This window comes from Anser anser, assembly GCF_964211835.1.
Source record: "Anser anser genome assembly, chromosome: 6".
Taxonomy (NCBI): Eukaryota; Metazoa; Chordata; class Aves; order Anseriformes; family Anatidae; genus Anser; species Anser anser.
The window spans coordinates 15,862,843-15,882,106 of NC_139726.1; the positions used below are offsets into that span (position 1 = coordinate 15,862,843).

General features: G+C 40.5%; 1 protein-coding gene across 2 annotated transcripts in view; it reads right to left on the minus strand.

Annotated features, from left to right (window-relative positions):
- Nucleotides 1–19,198, minus strand: part of MYLK (myosin light chain kinase) — a 210,112-nt gene extending 190,914 nt beyond the window's left edge. Inside the window, exon 1 of one of the 2 annotated variants that reach the window (XM_083841334.1) lies at nt 19,001–19,198. The gene's annotated coding sequence lies outside the window, so the exon portion shown is untranslated. Of the gene's footprint in view, nt 1–7,708; nt 7,781–19,000 lie in introns of those variants that run through there. The other variant, XM_083841331.1, reaches the window with a different exon arrangement.
- Nucleotides 19,199–19,264: the final 66 nt, after the last annotated feature.

Below are 19,264 nucleotides of genomic sequence, written 5' to 3' on the forward strand. Positions count from 1 at the left end.
GTCTAAACTCTTGTTTTTTTCCCAACACTTTTTTTTTTTTTCCATATCCATCTAGAGGGGAAAAAACATTAAACAAACTATGGCCAGAATCCCCACTGGAAGGCTGGTATCTTCTACAGAGCTCAGCTGCAACGGTATTCATGTTCCTTTAAGCCTCTGTTTGAACAATGTCACTATGGAAACAGGGCTGTGATGCCCTGCACCTTTATCAGGACTTCTCTATTTAAATTCTTTTCTTGAGTTTTTAACAAAGCCATTCACTGAACCTCAACTAATCCAAGATTCTGTTAGGGGTCTTGGGTTTTGTGGTTTGGTTCGGTTTGGTTTTTGTTTTCCACTACCCCATCGCTTGCAAAAGGTTCTCTCCTCCACTAATGCTGCCTGACAAGTTTTGTTTGTTTCGTCTCTTCAGTTCCTAGCTCAAATTATTATGGCTGTATTTATTGCCAGACTCCATAATTTTTACCCCCCAACCCCTCCCAATGACATTGTTTTCAATGAAAATTCCACTCATTCAACAGCAACTTTTTCATTTTGCTTTTAGCTGCTAGGAATCTGCCTGTATCTACATCAGATGTGCCTGAAAGTTCTCTCTGGAGAATTCTTAGGTTAGAGGTATAAAGGGTTACATCTCTGTAATACCAACGGTTTATCATTTCCAGATGCACATGGAATCCCAAATCCCGTGTTTACAAATTCCAAATATTAGAATACTTTTGGGGAACAGGGAACAGAAGGGGAGCTGTGAAGTTTCAGGGCCACTTTACGTAAGTGAAAAAGGGCAAATCTGGGTTTACCCTCACTGCACCCAGATCTAGCGCATAGGCAAGAGGCATAGTAGTGGTTTTGCAAACTAAGCAACTGCTGTAGCCTCTGCAGTAGTAAGTGAAGCATATGCTATAATCCTCCACCTAAGCAGATATGAGCCAAGCATTATTTAGCCTTAGAGTTTTTGTAATGCTGCTCATGACTGCAATTTAAAGCAAGACTAGAAGAGGCATCCTACTTATGTGAAGTTCCTGGTACTTCCCAGTGTGGGGGAAGGAGGAGGAGTCTTACCAGCTTGCATGAGAGTTTTGGGAAGAGAAAAATAGGAGTCATAAAAGAATTGTATTTTATTAGCTTACTACTTTTGATCTTCTGAGTTGGCTGAAGAGAGGGTAACACAGCGGCCCAAGCCATGCTGTGGCTATCAGAGATCCCAAGAAGAGCTGGTATAAATACCAAGGCAATTGTGATCAACTATCCAAACAAGCTTCACAATGAACTAATCAAAACCTCTATATGACTTCCACTGAGACAAAGCAACTTGAAATATATTGATGCTTTAAGAAAAGGTAAATTGGAAAGAAAGCATAAAATTCAAATATTCCCTCTCTTTTTCTTTTAACTCCATTATTTCTGGACCTTCATTAGGTGAGCTGATGGAGGCAGGAGCAGCACAATTCACAAGCAATATTCACCAGGTTTCAGTTACTGTTTCACAGAGAAATCAGAAGGGCTCTTTGGAATCTCACAGCAAGCCATTTCATTTCTGTCACACTGTGACTACTGCAAATGGAAATTTCCTTTACTCTTATCATAATATAGTACGTAGTAACTTCTGTGAGGTGTAAAACATGACAGACAGTCATAATAAATTCTGAAGTATATTCTTCCTGATCCTTACATAGTTTATTTTAGCTTGCTGAGGAACAAGTTTGAGGTATGACCAAGAAGAGGACCTGCACACCTAAGCAAACTTTAGCTGTGCTTCAAGTTCTTCAATCCAAAAAAGAAATCAAATTCACATCATTTTCCATGCATTTAACCATGGGACAGCAGCTTCCTTTCCCATTTCCACACTCATCAGAAATTTGCAGTTCTATTTCAGCCCATATCCAGGAGAACCATGGCAGAGCAGGTAAGCTCCTTGATCCCAAATACAGCATTAATCCCTGCAGAGTCATTACAAAAGCAGCATGGTTCATAGAGAACACATTTTTTGGAGAGCTCCTCAGATACTGATATGATAAATTCCACTGATGTTCAAGAGAACATAGGTAGTTCTGAAAAGCGCTGCTACACAAAGAAAGAAAGGTAGAGGCCAAACAATATACATATATTTAAGCTTCATCTCAAGTGCACTGATGGCTCTTCTTATTATTTATTTTTAGGAACTACCAGATCTGGCACAAAGTGAAATGTTTTGTTTTCTCTCCCACCCCACCCCTCACATTCTCAAATTAATCATTCCTCATACATCTTCTCTGGCAGCTACTACTCCACATCATCGTATCTTGCCCTTGTAAAGACTAAACACAATGCTGATTTCAAGGGACCTGGGATATAAAATTAATCTGTAGCATGCTAATTTATTTTCTTGCCCCCAAAGCACTTCCAGGAACCCTATGCATAAGGCCATCAGTGCCTTCAACCTCCTCTTCCTCAGATGGCAAAGGACCACAGCAAGAGTTCAGCTGTGCCTTTGGAGAGGAACAGTCCTACACCCAAAGGTGTCAGTCTTGCAATCTAACCAGGTTGCCTTCCATGTATAAGTAGCCTACTGGTTCATTCTGTGTCTCACTCATATTAGTTTCCTACACAGTTGGGTTTTAGCCCCACTTTTTTCTTACATAGCATACTTTTAATAGCTACCAGACCAAAACAAAACAAAACAACAATAATTAAAAAAAAAAACACACAACTCTGAGCAACAAGAGATTACCAGAGATGTCTCTGAGATAGCCAAAGACAGAAAAATCATAGGTAAAAAATAAACAGGGAACTTATTTAGTTTAAAAATCAGACGAATGCTCACAAGTATGGTAAAGAAGCAACTTCCAGCTAAAGAAAGAAACTTAATTGCACTTAAAGATCAGAGTGTGAAAGAGGTTGTATGACACAGCTATTTAGAAAAAAAGGTAGGACAGGCCCTCCTGGACCCCTGGGTCTCATTCCCTGTGAGGATAGTACCAGAGTTGGATACTTCTGTGTACCTCGTTATCCTTTCATTATGTCGTGCTCTTCCCTCTGAAATTACTGAAAGTTGTGCTTACATATCTGAGGGCAGATCTGGGCAATTTGCCTCTAGCCTCATACCACTGAATACACTTCCTTTCCTTCCTCCCTGCCCACAACTTTAACAATTAAGCTAGGAACATAAGTATCTATTTCAGATTTCCTTGGTTTAAGCAGACTAAGCCAAGGTGCTCCCCTCCCCTCCCTAAACGTCTATAGCAATGAATCCTTTTTGGAGTAGTTTTTCCTGCTATGGAAGGCACTAGACAATGACATTGATATGTATTTGCTCTAGTTTGGATTACTGAATGGAATTAATATGGAGAGAAAGACGTTGGTTGCTTCTGTACTCTTCAGGCTGCTGTGGGTCCCCAGAAAACAACTGAAGTGGTGAAATGAACTTGGAAGACTGATTTTCCTCAAGAGCTTTCTCACAGAAAGCTTTAGTGATTCTTCCACTAGAGATTGCTCACCAGACAGTTGCCATTAATTACTGCATGGGAGCATTTGGCCAGATGCACCCAAGACACAAATCACGTATTAGGGATTTAGTTGGTTTAGAACCATGGCAGAATGAGTTGGCTTTCTCCTGTTGTGTCTGTTATGCATTATTTCAAATTCCTATGGCATTTTTACTGGCCTGGTTGCAGATGGAAGCAGGTACGACTCAGCAGTGAAGTTAATGAAGACACAAACCGAATTTAAGTGAAATAGGTAACTGGAGCATTTCCAAAACCATCAGCCTCTCCCTGCAACATTGCATACTACCAACCTAGAGGCCACAGCAAGTTTAAACCCACCATTAAACTTGTGCATAAGTGGTAGTCTCTGCTTCATGGGCTAGAAGAAAATTAATATGGTGATTAAGAGAGAAATGGAGTTAAAGCCTTGTTGGCACAAGTAGTAGTAGAACCAGCTGCCAGTTGTCTTGGAATGAGGAGGCACATTGCAATAAGAACCACATTTTCTGTCAGAAATCTCGGCCTCAGAGAACATTACTAGCAAGTTCTCTCTAACTTCATGGATTTATAGCATGGTCTGGCTCCGAACCACTGCAATTTCAGAGCTTCCTTGCAACAAAAACTGTTATTAAAGTTTGAAACTCTAGCCAAAGCTTTTTGTCCTGTAACAGTTTATCATCTCTCTCTCTTCCAGTGGTAAAAGAGCAACAGTGCAATGGTCTCTCTAGGTTATATGTTAAAATACATGCAATAACATTTCAGAACTACAGAATCCACCTTCCAAGAAACCCACTTTCTGTGCAAGTTGCAGGGAGTGCACTGGGTCCTGAGGTCAGCAAAATATATCATCTCATTCCATCTTCATCTCTTCTCTCATCAAAAGAGATCAACAGATGAGAAAGGAAGAAAAATATTGTGCCCAAACATGATCACAGGTAGAAACATATATTTATGTGTTTGTGGTGTGGAACATTAATACAATGAAGGTGGAAGGAAAAAAAATCTAAGGAATTTTCCATCTTATTCCATACAAGTTATGATGCATTAAACATATGTGCACTACTGTTTGCACAGCATACAACTCATGCAGATATGCTTGCACTAGTTTTAAGATGAGTTAGTGATGGTGAAACAACATAGCCTACAAATAGAGACTTCCCACTGAGTCCTGCTCCTCTCCTTTCACAGAAGGGTAGCATTTTTCTAGGATTAAAAGAACTCAGACCTGAAGGAGTAACTGAGTTGTGACATTCTCAGTCTTCCATCTGATTCTTCTGCTCAATGAGTCTTCACTTTATATATTGATAAATTGAATAAATCCCCTTGTAAGGAAAAGGAGATTAGAGGCTAATCTTTGCTTTAACAATAAAAATAAGAAGCTGCTTCACAAACCATTTCAGCCTTGTGGGTTAAATGGAACCAGCTGTACACGCAGCCATCATGCAAACAAAACAATGTCGTCACTAAAAAGAAGCAATTTCTTGGCAGCACAAAAAAGTGGTTAGGACACTGAAGTGGTGTCAAAAAGTTTTAGGGTGCAAGGCCAGAAGATACAGTTCAGTCATTTATTTTGACCCACTGGATACTGTAGGCAACTCAATTTAACCCTCTCACATCTATACTATCTATACTGAAACTGATATTTTCTACCTGCATGAAACACAAAATATAGAAAGATAATTCCTGAACAACAGTGCCCAAACAATTTCTAACAGCTGTGGCCTGCTGCATTGACTGAACTCAAGTCTCTGAATTAAGTCCTACAAAATCCAGTATTTTCCCAAGAAACGTGTCTAGGATTATCCCACACATTCCACATGCACAAGATACACATAGCTTCAAAAGCCAGCTCCCTGCTGACTGAAGGAGGAGCAGGTATTACGGGGTTTTAAGTCTCTGGTAGCAATATAGATATCACATCCTTTTACTGTATTACTCTATAGACTTCAATAAATCTACAGAATTCTGTTTACCACAAGGCTACTGTTTTTCAGAGAAATGGACCCAATGACTGGTATTTATTTGCTGAGACAAGCTCCATAAAAAAAGAAAAAAATCTATACTATTCCCCTTCATGACCACAAAGATGACAACTTGTTGCCAATCTGCCTGCCAGGAAACCAGCTGGAAGCAATATCACTACCACAATCTATAGGCATCAATCCAATGCATTAATCAGGTCAGAGTTCAATAACTGCCAGCATCTTGAAGAACTGGAAAGGATAAAGCTGTGGTAATAAGGCACAGTCAAGATCAATCCCCAGGGTGTAGTTAGTTGTTCTTCCCCTCCTTTGTTTTCTTCCTATTTTTCCTTTAGAAAACATCCAGCATTAGTATTTTTCTTCTAGTGTTTGGGTTAAAATTCACCAATTCAGACAACTTCGAAGTGCAAGCAAGGCCTCCCAGTTTATTTGACGCACATACATGTAATGGAAAACATCTACTGCCTTGCTGAAGAAAAAAAGTCTTCTCACACATAAGCCAGAAAAAGGCACAGACTTCTGCTTTAACAGTGGAGTTACCCAGATAATCCCTTAAAAGGGCATCGAAACAGTCTGGAGAGAATTAAATGGGCTATGACAACAATCTGGAGAGTAGAAAAAATATATACTTATATAAATGTTTACTATAAACAACAAAAACAACAACAAAAAAGAACAAAGTTCATTTAAAAATGCTTACAAGGTTTTTTACCACAGAAGGCAGAAGTACTTTCCAAGGGAAAAGACTAGTCGTCTCAGGTTTGAAAGTTATCTTGGAGAAAGTCATATCAAAATCCAGGGGCTGGAAACCGAAGCTGCAGAAATCTAAATTTCAGAGTGAATTTCTTCTAAAGCATGACGAAAGGTTACAAATCAGAGAGGAAAAAAAAAATGTTGCATGTGATTGCCTACGATGTTGGTCCCCTTTCATTTTCTTTTGAATAATAAAAACAAAAAGGTGTTTTTGTGGATGATATGTTTAAACAACAGAAGTTAAAGAGCATGTTACAAGACTAATGAAAAGACACTGGCTTCTGAAAAGCAAGGAGTAAGAGCAGAAAGACAGCAAATCCATCTAGGTTAAAGAAATACAGAAATCAAAAAGATGTAATTTTTATCAGTTCAGTGGAGTTCTCCAATTTACAATAAAAATAAAAATCACCTCACTGGAAGCAAGCTATTCATTATCTTGCACAAAGCTCTTTGAGGGCAGTGGCAAGGTCTTCCTCAGTGTTTGCACAACAGCCGGCATAACACAACTCAAAGTTAATCGTTGTACTACGTAACTGCATAATGCAAAATGGAGCAGTCAGCCCTTGTTCTGAAATGAAGTTAACCAGAACTGTTCAAAATAACTGCATCATGTCCTGACAGTGAACCTAAATTCTGGTTTTGTTTTCACAAGCTGAGTTTCAATATTTGTCAAACAGTTCACCAAAACTTTTTATTTTTCTCACAAGCTCATTTTTTAGTTTCCAGAAGTCGTTCTGCCTCCTATAAACCTGGAAACTTTGCAGAGCAGTTTTTCAATAAAGCACATTCAAGTTCTCTCATTTGAGGATGGAGAAGAATGAATAACTTTGTCATATGGAAGGGGCAAGAAACAGGAAATAAATGTAATAATTTTAAAGGGTGATTTAAAAATCTTATTTATTTTTCAAGGTATAAACTGGGAATGGTAGCTAGTAATAGTTTCATGCTTGGTTTGTAAGCATCTGAAATCTTCTTGGTCTGCAAATGGGGTGGAATAGCTACGGATAATTAGAAATCAGAGTTTACCTCTGAAAACTATTTTTACATCAAATCTCTTAATGTGGATGAAATTATTAATTTTTATTAAGTACATATTTTTGAGCTAATTAATCCAGCTGAGCCAACAGAGTTAATAATATCTCAAGACCAGGGCAAAATCTTAGAGACTCACAGAGAACTAGGAACAAAAATTGACCCAAAAATATGTTCCACACTACAACAATAATTCTCCTATGAGTCACAAAAAATTTGCATACGAAGCATATATTTTAAAGGTAAGAACCTAAAATTTTGATGAAAGTCGAACATTCAAGCGTGTACACTTGCATTTAAAAGTGATGCTTCTGCTCATCCCACACCCTCAGTACATTAAGGTAAACCTAGACTAAGCCTATTATAGGTAATGCAAGCGTAACACTCACACATTTTATTCACTGAACTACTGAATCAATTTTAGCTAGAGTAAAACAATTTTGCATTCAGATATGGGCCCAGAAGAATCACATTGCTTACCTTTTTTCAGGCCTTAGAGAAGTCCTTTCAAGCTCCTTCCCTTCTGATCCTTCTCTGTAAAGTGTTTTGAAATCTAGTGATGAAGGCAATAAGAACTATGTATTTGACCGTAGCATTTGAAAAACATTCTAGTAGAAATCCTACAAATAACTCACATTAAAGAAAGTATTTTACAGTTAGAAAAACATAATGATTATGCTATCAAAATTATCAATACCTAAATATCAGACTAGTGAAGTGTGGCTAGGTTAGCCACATAAACACACAAGTCTGACTGTAAAATAAAAAATGATATCTAGATAACAAGGAAAATCCTACTGAAGCCTAGTACTGAAGATAAATCCATAGCCTAATAGGTCCACAGAGGCCAATGATCACAAAAGTTCCTGACAGCCACTGAAATTTCATTTGATGAGAAATCGTTCATGAGAACGGATTCATCAGACACAACTGCAAGTACTCTGCATCATGAAGTCCAGTTCCTCTTTATGACAGGCAACTGTTTCGCTTAACATCATTTCCCTTGCACATATTACAATGAAATGATGAGACACAGGTTTTCACCACAGATGTTATTCCAGTCAGCTTTGATGAAGAAATTGCTCTGGACAATTTCACTTTTTTTGCTTTCCCTTTTTTTTTTTTTTCAGTAACTTTTAAAGTATACAACTCTTCTTCATTTTTTAGTTGCTGGTGTGATGGGGAACTCCTGCAACTCATCAACAAAGTCATCTATACACATCACTGCCCCAGGCTCACACAGAGACAGCATGTACATTTCCAACAGCTCTCTGCTCCAGACAGACATGTAGTAGGCTTGAATCCAAGGCCTTCAACAGGAAAGCACAAACATATAGCTGGATCTGAAGAAAGACTGGTCCAGTACTCACAGGTTAAGTAAAGACTCAAAAAGACAAGCTCTGCAAATTTAGGTGAGACTATTTATAGAATGTAAGGTGATTGCAAAAGCAGGGGACAGGACATGGTCCAGAAAAATGTATACAGCGCAGAGAACACAACACTAGACTATCCATCTATGTAGGTGTTATTAGTTATTATTATCTTTGACTAGCTAAGTAATATTAATTAACAATAATTTGTTTATATCTCAATATTTTTTTTATATCTCTTATATATCAAATATCTCCTATCAATGCTGAAATGTGCCTGTAAGAAGAGCAGCTCTTCAGAGTGCATCTGTAGAGAATATACAAACTCTTTCTACATGACTTCTTCAAATGCTTGTACATGCTTTATGGAAGAAGGACAATCTTCTGGTAACTGCACAGAAATGAATATAAACACACTTCAGCTCTTATAAACGTGCCTACTGAGACCTCTCAAATAGCCTCACAGCATCCTCCTTCAGGTTTTTTCTGTGTCTGAAAAATTGAAAGAGCAAGGCTCTTTCTAGATGTCTTAAGAGCAGGGGAGTTAAATTTTATGAAACCCTGGGCTAGAATGTGTACAAATACAAAGATTTGTACATCACTGCATATACCATGTGTATGCAAAATGGAATACATGTAGTTCCATTAGTTCCCCAAATAATTTTGTGCCTCTCAATTTTAATAGATTGTTTCCACACTACTGATCATCATTTTAGATCCATATCCAGTGCAAAAGACACTTCTAGGTATATGGAACAACCCAAACCAGAGAAAGCTATAAAGGCTACCTGCTAGGTAACACACACACACACACAAAAAAAAAATGACCGAATGCAGAACAGTTATTTTCCAAATCCCACAATGCTGGAATGAGGCTGTACTTACTTAATACTACAGTATACCCATCTAAATAGAGAATATTTGCTAACACAGCAGGTTACAAACTTCTGGAACTTACTTTCATGGGAGGCAGTAAAGGCAAAGGGTGTCCATAGGTTCAAAAAGGGATTAAACAAACTCCTGGACAACAGGTCCATAAGTATACAGTTACAGGACTAAATGGGTATATACCCTAACATTGTTAACACAAGAACTGTGAGAAGTGGAAAGGCAGGGAGAGAAGTGATCTCAAACAGTAGCTGTTCAAGAATCTAAGAATACTGTACCTCATTAAGTAGATGTTTAAGAATACCATCTTTGAAGATGGTAAGTTATTTTTATCTTATAAAGACATTTAATCAGCAAAGCTGTATTTCCTGTCTTGTAAGTGAAATATAAGGACAGACAGAAAAAATACCTCACAAGAAGTGCTATTATAGTGAGTTTGTCTTCAGGACAATAGAGCTTTTGTTTTGAGGTTCAATTTATTTCCTCATTATTTTTAACTCCTACAGTTTTAAAAGAAAATAATTTTGATTCTTTGGAAAAAAATATCTGTATGCTACACAGATCAAATATTAGACAAAGATCTCTCTTGTGCCTGGTCTTGACTTAATCTATCTCAAAATTTTGTGGTTGTAATAAAACCAGCCAGAAAGGAATGAGCACTGGAAAGTTTTATAGAGAATTCCATTCATCACAAGACAGATAATGGGCATGAAGAGACAAGAAACACCATTGGCATTTAGATCCTTTTTAATTTTGTGAGAAGTAAGCTATGTTACTACAGTTTCTTACACCGATATCAATAACCATGCATCTCTAATGTAATATACGGTACATCCCATACATTCAGGATCCTTCACAGTGCCCACATGCTGATGAACGACCACACCAACCTCAAAGCAGGTTACCCTAGCTGTCAAGCAAACTACAGAGTTAGAGAAAAACAAATCCAAGAGATGTTATTTTGAGAAACAACAAAACAGTGTCCCTAAAGGGTACGCTGTAATGCCAAGTACTAAATGTACTTACACATTCATGTTTACTTTTTGCCACCTCAGACAAAACAAAAGCGATAAAGTGGTAAAGAGATTGCAGTTAAAGAATATTACATTAAATCTAAGGTCAAGACCACATGTGGAGAAAGAAAATTATTTTACCTGGAAAACTATTTGAACATCCCTGGCTTTCTGTCCTGGCTGTCAAGATGCCATGCAAGTCATTAATCTGTACAAACTCACTTTCTGGATGTCTGTGTGGTCCAGTCAGGAGCTGAGCCTCCACTTCTGTTCAGGCTAACCAGGACAGCTGATTTGGTCTCCATCCTTCAAAGTCCCCAGCTATAGCTTGGAAATGCCTTGGAGAAGTAGTATAACTTCTGAGTTTCGTAGCAGATAAGAACTAAATAGATTGAATGAGACCTAAATGGTTTACAAGTCATCTGAGATGAACTAGATATTGGCACAAGCTGAGGTAAAACGAAGGAGCCATACCTCAGCTGACTAAATTTAGAAGCATTTGAAACTTCTGAAACATTTATCAGTGAGCAGCCCAGTACATATGCCATGTTCAGGTGGACTTGAACTCATATCTTGAGCAAAACTCCCCACCAGTTGAAATAAAATTTTGATCCAACAAATTGGGGCTGAGGCAAAATGGAGTGACTGCTTCTGAGCCTGCCCGGGCACGTGCTCAGGCCAGCCATGTCTTCAGGGCAAGACAAGTCCCTGCCACCTCACGTGACCCTCAGCCTGAGGTGATTCCCTCACTGGATACTCACTGCCACCCCTCAGTTCCCTCTTTATTCGCCTCTCTCACACACAACACTGTACGGGGCAGGTTTGTGTGCCAGGGTGGAGGCTGTGAGCTGCTCCAAACCGTTTCCAGCTGGTTCTGGTGGGCTCTGGCACTGGGGCGGCCCAGTGGGGAAAAAACACCAGAGCCCAACCATGGAGCCAAAATGTCCGTCAGCATGAGGGTGGTCTAGTAGCAGTCATCCAGAGAGGATGTGCAGTCTCCAGCTTTGGAGATGTTCAACACTGTATTGATTGGCAAAAAGTAATAAATAAAATTCAAAATTCCCTGACTCGAGCCTTTTTTGCCAGCAACACAGTGTTGTCTTGCCACAAACTCTCCAGCAAGAGTACAACATGCTGTTTGGGCACATCCCTGACCAGGGAACGGCACAGCGCACACCCTGTGGCCCCCCAGGAATGCTGACTTTTGGACTTCAAAAACCAGCAGCCATCTTCCATTCAAATGTGTTCATGAGCATGGACATTTTCACAGCAACATGAAAAAATTCTGTACTGAGGAGGAACAGGGAAAAGAGTAGGAAGAAGAAAGGGAAATGAAGAAGAAACAAAGCATCTTTCACCACTCCCTTGTCTGTGAGAAAGATGCAGCCAGGCATGCACAGACACATAAGCCAGGATCTCTTCCTAAAAAAACTGCTTGATGCATGCTCATATATTTGCTTGCCTCTTACTGATATGAGTTCAGTCAGCAGCAACTGCCTCCAGCTGGTTTCAAGTTACAGCCCAGGGAAGCAGTGCCATAAAATTCCTTACAGCCACCCAAACCATTACTCTTCTATTTTCTGCCATTTGGGGTCATCACACCCCCTCTGGAAAGCTTAGAGGTGCGATACCACCGCAGGCATCTTCAGAGAGAGCCTGACAATGGTGTATTATGAGGCTTGTTGTAACATCCTTTCAATATCCTTAAGGTCCAGTGATTTAGAGAAGAGAGCCTTTTGTGTCTCCTGTCAGTTCCAGGAAGCTCCTGTCACTGGCATGGAGACTGCGTACGGAAAAGAGCTGCTAAATAGACCAGTTAAAAGAATATAGGCCCAGTTGAACCCCCATGTTACTGAAAACCATGAATGCTGCAGCTCCGTTGAGGTCAGAGGAATGGCACTGCTCTGAAGCTGGGGGTGAGATGCCCATAAACCAGCTGTTACATTTCAAAGCCAGGGCTCCCTGTGCGATGGTCTCACAGGCTCTGCAGGAGATACATCCCCTGAGGCCACCACAGCCAGAACGGGGGTGTTTAAAGGAGGGCTGCGTGTACACGAACGGATCCCACTGATCTAACCCACAACAAAGGCCAAACTTACACTGCATAAAATAGAAATAAAGGGTTTCTCACCTCCAGAGCTGGGCTGGACTTGAACCAGTGATGTGGAGGCCTAGCAACATGTTCAGACAGGAAGCATTTACATAATATATTTCTCTTCTTCCACCAAAGGAAATGGAAACTTATGGCCATAAAAAAGATTGAGAGTAAATAACCTGAGTAAAGAAGGCTTTATATATTTATTAATTTTTCCAAATTTTTCTTTCATGTATATTTTAAACACAGTCTGCTGATTGCTTGTGTTCTGTAACTCTCCTTTTGACACAAGTGAGTATAAGACCATATTGACAGTAGTTCCCTGACTTGGACTTTATAAGTGTTTCTTACTGAACATGCCCTCACATTTGTTCTCAGAATCACAGAATCTCCTGAGTTGGAAGGGACCCACAAAGACCACTGAGTCCAACTTCTTTCAGAGTCAGGCTGTTAATCCTTGTTCAGACGACATGGTCAGTGATTTTTTATTTTATTTTTTAAATATTACATTGATTCCAAATACATGACATAAAAGAAAACCCAATACTTTTACTTCAGTATTTAACAAACTGCTTACATCATTATAAGGAATTTATGGAATTATAAACATATTTCATTAAGAGTTGATCAACTTCCTAAGAGTTAACGGTGCAGAAAACATGACTGAACAACTACAGACCTTTTAGAGTGGGATATTGAATTCAGCATCCTGTTATTTGTACTGCACATTTACTCAGTAAACGATATTTTGATTGTCGCTTAGTAGACAGCGGAAGCCTCATGTCCATGTCCCAGTTTGTTTATCAGTTAATGCTTTGCACCATGAGTATTCATCAGTTCATAGCACTTCAGAGAAAAGCATCACCTTGAAATAAAATACAACAATGTCCTGATCAGAGCTAGAGAGCTGGTAGATGCAGCTCTTGTGACCAAAGCTGTCTTCAAAATATAACTCTGCTAAGCCTTAGAAGCGGACAGAAAACTTGCAATACTACCAGGCAGATAAGAACAGCTAATTCTCCAAATGGGGATCCTTTTGTTATCTGGGACATTTCAGAAAGTGCCTAGGCCAGACCAAGTACTAACTTGTGCCTCTCTCTAGCCACTCAAATCCTGACCCTCTTTGTGAGAGCATTGGCAACTCACTTGGTCCTTGGTCTCCCTGTCACTGACTTGTCCCTTATTATTTTGCTGAGGTTAACAATCAGGATAGTAATTTTTGTTACTTGGCTGTCTTTCCTACCAGAAGCTGGATTGCACTGTTCTAGAGAGTACATAAAGCTTCTTGGGATGAAACTACAGGTCTGGTGGTCAGATTGTCCTCAACTACACCGTCCCTGTATTATTTTGGACACACCTTTCTGTCTGTTCAGATATCATCCTTCTGCTCTGCAAATGCCCCAAAACACAAGAGAGCTGTAGAATACCAGAAAAAGCAGTAAAAGGATAATCCAGAGTGATGATCTTAACCTGTTGTGCAGCAATTAAAAATACGTTGCACTGGGTGTGCAAAAACAGCACTTACCATCACATGCTTCCCTCAGCCTGAAGGCCGCAGCTTCAGACCACCTGTGGGCTCTCAACAACTTGTGACATTTTACGAGAAAAGAAGATAAAAGATGCACATCACTGGCAACTACAGCATCTCTTCTTTCTCCCATAGATTATATCTTTGACGTTCAAACAGAATATATGATCTGTTTTAATCCTTTCTGGAAGAAGCAAATTACTGAAAACGTCCTTCAGGATTCTGACTCTGAATTCTGATGCAGCACATCAGCTGTATCACACAGGCCCTAGAAATGCCTTTGGTGCTAAGAATGCTGTGCATACAAACAGCACTTCAGCCTAAAGAATAAATGTGCCATAAACTGGACGTGCTTTTGGCAAGTGAGTAAATTTAATCCAATTACAGCAGAGGTGACGAGGTCAAGCTGACTCTTAGTGAAGAATCACCAGCAAGACTGTCCTCAAAACACAAGACACTGCAGCTTGCTGGACTGATTGAGAGAGCTGACACACTGTAGTGAAGTTCAGCGATGCTCGGACTCGTTATAACAAAGATAAGTGCCAAGAAAGTGCTTTGTGCCAGCAAGCAGAAGAGGAAAGGGATTCAGCAAGAACACACTTTGTAAAGCACACTGTAATCCTGAGCACTTAATTGCCTTTGGCAAGAGCTGCATCCCGTTGCTCTCTCAGAAGTCGTTTTATCTGCAACTTGATGCTCACAGCTACAGCAGTGAATGGAGTGGGGGAGGAGGAGAAACTGGGGAAACAGTGAGAGAACTATAGCAATGAGTCCTTGCTAAGCTACCAAAGCAAAAACATATAAAATACCATTGTGTGCAAGACCCGATCTACACATCCAATCAATCTGGAGAGCTCCCTTAGAAACAGAGTGACTTGCATCCAGGCTCTTAAATCACCTACAGAAGAAGAGAAATCTGCTGTGGAGTTACACACCTGTATTTATATTTAGTACTTATGTAGGAGTGGCCTCGTTTCCAGGCATTCTGAATGAGCCTATTTAGGTGGTTGCAAACTTGAAGTTATAGTCAAAGTTTCTGTTTCTTTTCCCTGCCTCTGCTTATAATGCAGCATTCACAAATATTTTACAATATGTTAATGCCAACTCATTGTTCCCACATAGATGGAAGACTCAAAGGTAAATAATGCACCAAGCCTCTTTAATTAAATAAGGAGTTTTGGGGGAGGAGTTTCTGCAGACCCTTTTAAATTTTAAAGCCTGCCAACAGGATGAACAAAAGGTAGATTAGGCTCACATGATAAATCCCAGTAAACCTGAAAAGCCTTTGTTAATAAGTCACTAAAGGAAATTTTTTTTCTTAGAATTTCTGCTCACCAGAAGCGAGAGTTAAGATTATTCTAGTGTGTTTAGTCTCCAGCAGCATTAAATGGGTATATGCCTCATGGAGCTCTTAATCTCCTCATTTGTATAGAGCTCAATTCTCCTTTCATTCTTACTAAAGAAGAACCAGTTATTTCTAGCTTTTATATAGGGAGCAGCTGCTGCAACTCAGGAGGCAAAAAACATTTATGAAATCAGTCAGGTCTCCCTGGAAAATTAAAGTGGCACTCTAATCAGTTTTCTGTTTCCAGTTTTTTAACAGCAGCAGCATCAGCAACAGAGATACAAGCACATTTTCATTTCATTTTGGTATTTCTTTCATGTAGCAGGTTGCAAATGATCCTTTCAAGTTTCCATTCATAAGTTAGTGTTCAGTAGCTTGTTCACAGAGCCAAATAGCATGTTAGCCTGGCAATTAGTACAGTCTTCTGTTTATAGAGAAGCTTAATGAAGACATTATTAGAGACAGACCTTGCTGTAGCACTTTCAACAGACCCCTTACAATTGCTCAGAAAAGATACAGATTTTAGCAAAACATATACTGTAATCACAGACAATTTAGATAACATTAAATTTGGCAGAGGGCTGGCTTATAAAAAAAAAGTCCAGAGTCTGTCCTACCTGGATCCATCTGGTTTCACTAATAAATCCTGTTCATCACCACAAAGCACTATAATCATCTCTCTTCTCTGTCATGCAATGCTAAAGTCCAAATAGCACATGTAATCCTAATGTACATCATGGACTGATATCCACCAGTGAAGTGGATTAAGGCAGCTGTGCAAGGCTTGCTAAGATCCTGTCTGGGACTCTGGATGCTACTGTGGTCATTTGGGCTCAGAAAAATATTGTAGGTAAATAAATAAATAAATAATCAATATCTACTGCAACAGGTGTAGCTACACCTTGCAAGAACAATCAGAGAAAGGACATCCTATTTTCCACAGGGAGGTTAGAAATGAATAATTTAGCAACAAAGACAGAAGAGGATATTAAGCAGCCATGGAAAATAAATAAATAAATAAATAATGAACACCACCATTATCTTTGTTACAAACCTCCTAACTCATATCTGTGGAATACAGTTTGGGAAAACTATGGAGTACAGCTCTGAACAGGGCAAAAGCAAATAACTCCAGCATGTTTTAGTATGAATTTGACAAATTCTTAAAAAGGAGATGAGTCTTTCTGCAAAATCAGGATTAAATGGTTCAGGGTCGGTTCCAGCCTATGCTCAGCTCTGAACCCAAAGCACATAGGAGAGTCCAGCCACCACAGACTGTGGCTCCCTGTTCTCCAGAGGTCCTACCAGAATCTTCATCCATCTGCCTGCATGCTTGTCACAAAGAGAGCTTCTGAGCACACTTTCCAGATTTAGACATCCAGAACTTTAAGGCGTAGCACATGAAGCAGCTCTGAACTGTATTTACATCTGCATTTTGTTTTAGGAGGGCTCTGAAAGTAATTTGTAACTGTTGCTTTGTAGTCTAATACAGTGTTTTTGGCCTGCATAAGGATATCGGAATGGATTTTGATTGACTGTAAAAACAGGATCATCGCCCAGAGGAAGTCCTTATGGTCTTAAAGAAGAAGGAGGCAGAATAGAATAACAGACCAAAAACCAGTGAAAAATCATGCATCTATACAATTTAACTTAAGCAAATGACAATGCGTAATCACTGCTTATTCCAAACTTAATAAATTTACTTTCAACATTATACAAGCAAATCAACAGAACTTCACTGATTTATTTCCTTCATCCTCCTTTGTACCACGTAGCAAAGCAACTGAAGTTATGGAGAGATGCTTGCAACGGCAGAGTATCAGATTTCTAACTTCCTTTGCAGCAGACCTTTTAAGATTTCCCTACAAGACCAATAAAAATTGGGTCAGTGATATTAACTAGTGTGAGCCTCCCACATTTATAGAAAATCCTAGCTGTGATATATGTTAAACTAGGCATGTTCTTCTGTTCATGTCTCCCTAAAGAGGTTAAATACCATTAACATACCGCACGTCAGCACGGTACGTGGCTGCTCCTCTGGTGGTTAAAATACTCCTCCTACAACTAACAAAGTCACTCCGATGACTTCTGGCGTTAGAACACTTGTCCTGCCGGGCTGGAATGCAAAGTGCTAAGGATGAGTGCAGCATAGATGTATTACGGAGACGCGTTACAATGAGCACCATATACCAAAACTGCAGCTCAGATAGCTGCTAGCCTGTGTCACTACACAAGAATTGCATTATGAAGAACCAGAAAATGCTGTGGATATATGATAGATTAAAATTACCAGTTCGTGCCATCTGACAGTTATTAGTAAATATACAATTCTGGTTTAAAAACAGAAGACTCCTAAAGTGCACTGTAAGAGCCTAGTTCCAGGAACATCTCAGCAAATATGAAGTTTCACAGGAAGATGCATGCCATATTTGGCAAATAATAATGCAAGTCATTAGGAAAAAATAAAGACGTGTGAAGGAAGTAGGGGGAGGGAGACAGTCCCTCCGTTTGGGATTTAAAATGTGAGAGGGACGACTCCTTCCCTAACAGTGTCACTGACAGAAATGGTATTTCCAGCACTCCAGTAAGAGAGGGCATCGTCTGGAGTGTGTGTGGGATGTCTTAGTAGGGAACACACCGTCTGCATGTCATGCAACTCCTTGCTCACCCTCCATAGGGCTCAATACTTGGGAACATCTGAAGTAAGATGTGTGGAGCCAGGTATTTGCATTCCTCCTTTCAGCCTTTCCATTTGCGGAGAGCATAATCTGGGCTTCAAAACACTTGATTCTGCTTCCCAAATCTGGGAGAATTATCCCTATGGATTTGCTCTGCAGAAAACTGGTCTGGGGCTAAAAAGCATCTTTAAGCTGCAAAGGAAGGGAAAGGTTCCCTGTCTTTTTGTCCCCAATCTCCAGCCCCAGCTATGCCACCCCCTTCTAGCCTGAACGCAGGGAGTGGTGCCAGGACGGTATCCAGATGTGCACGTACAGGAAAGAGTGTTAAATGGCAAAGCATTTATTTTATTTTTATGGCAAAGCAGTCCCCAAAAGCACATTGCTCCATAGTGTGAAGGCAGCATGCAGAGAAGTGATTCCACCTCCTCCCCTCTCCCAAGTTAATGATTTCAAGCTTTCATCTCCTTCCCTCATCCTCACACATTGCACTTTAGTGTTGTCACCGGGATTCATCCTTTCCTGAGACAGTAAGAGAGTTGTGTGACAAGGTACAGAGTACTGTGAGAGGAGCAGAAATTTTAAAAAATAGAAAAGAAAAGGGGAAAAAAAAAAAAAAGAGAGCCCAACACGTTTTGTCTGAACCACGAGAGACCTAGATGCGCGGTGCAGGAACATTTCAGCGTGCCTCCACACAGGCACCCTGGCGTTTGAAAGGCTCCTCAGCCCAAGCAGACGCCGAGAACCGACCCTCGCAGCCTCGCCTGCAAACGCTTCTCCTGCCCGAGCCCCCGCTACCTGCCACCGGGGAACGACGGAACTGCTCCAAACCCCGCACAAAAGATGCCCAGTACTTACAGCCCGGCTCGCCCGCTCTCTGCTCAGCGTGCCCCGGGGAGGGGAGCCCGAGGGGAGCGCTTCTCCCAGCGGCAGCCCCCCGGGAGAGCCGCGGGGGTGGGCGGCAGCCGCACCGAGCCCCCACCCGCCGGGGTCCCGCGGCTCCGCCGCTCCCAGCCCGGCATCTGCCTGCCCGCTCCCCCCGGAGGGGCAGGTCTGCCTCCTCCTCCCCGCCTACCTCCGCCACCCCCGGGCTGCTTTCACCCGGCGATGCCCGGCGTCCCC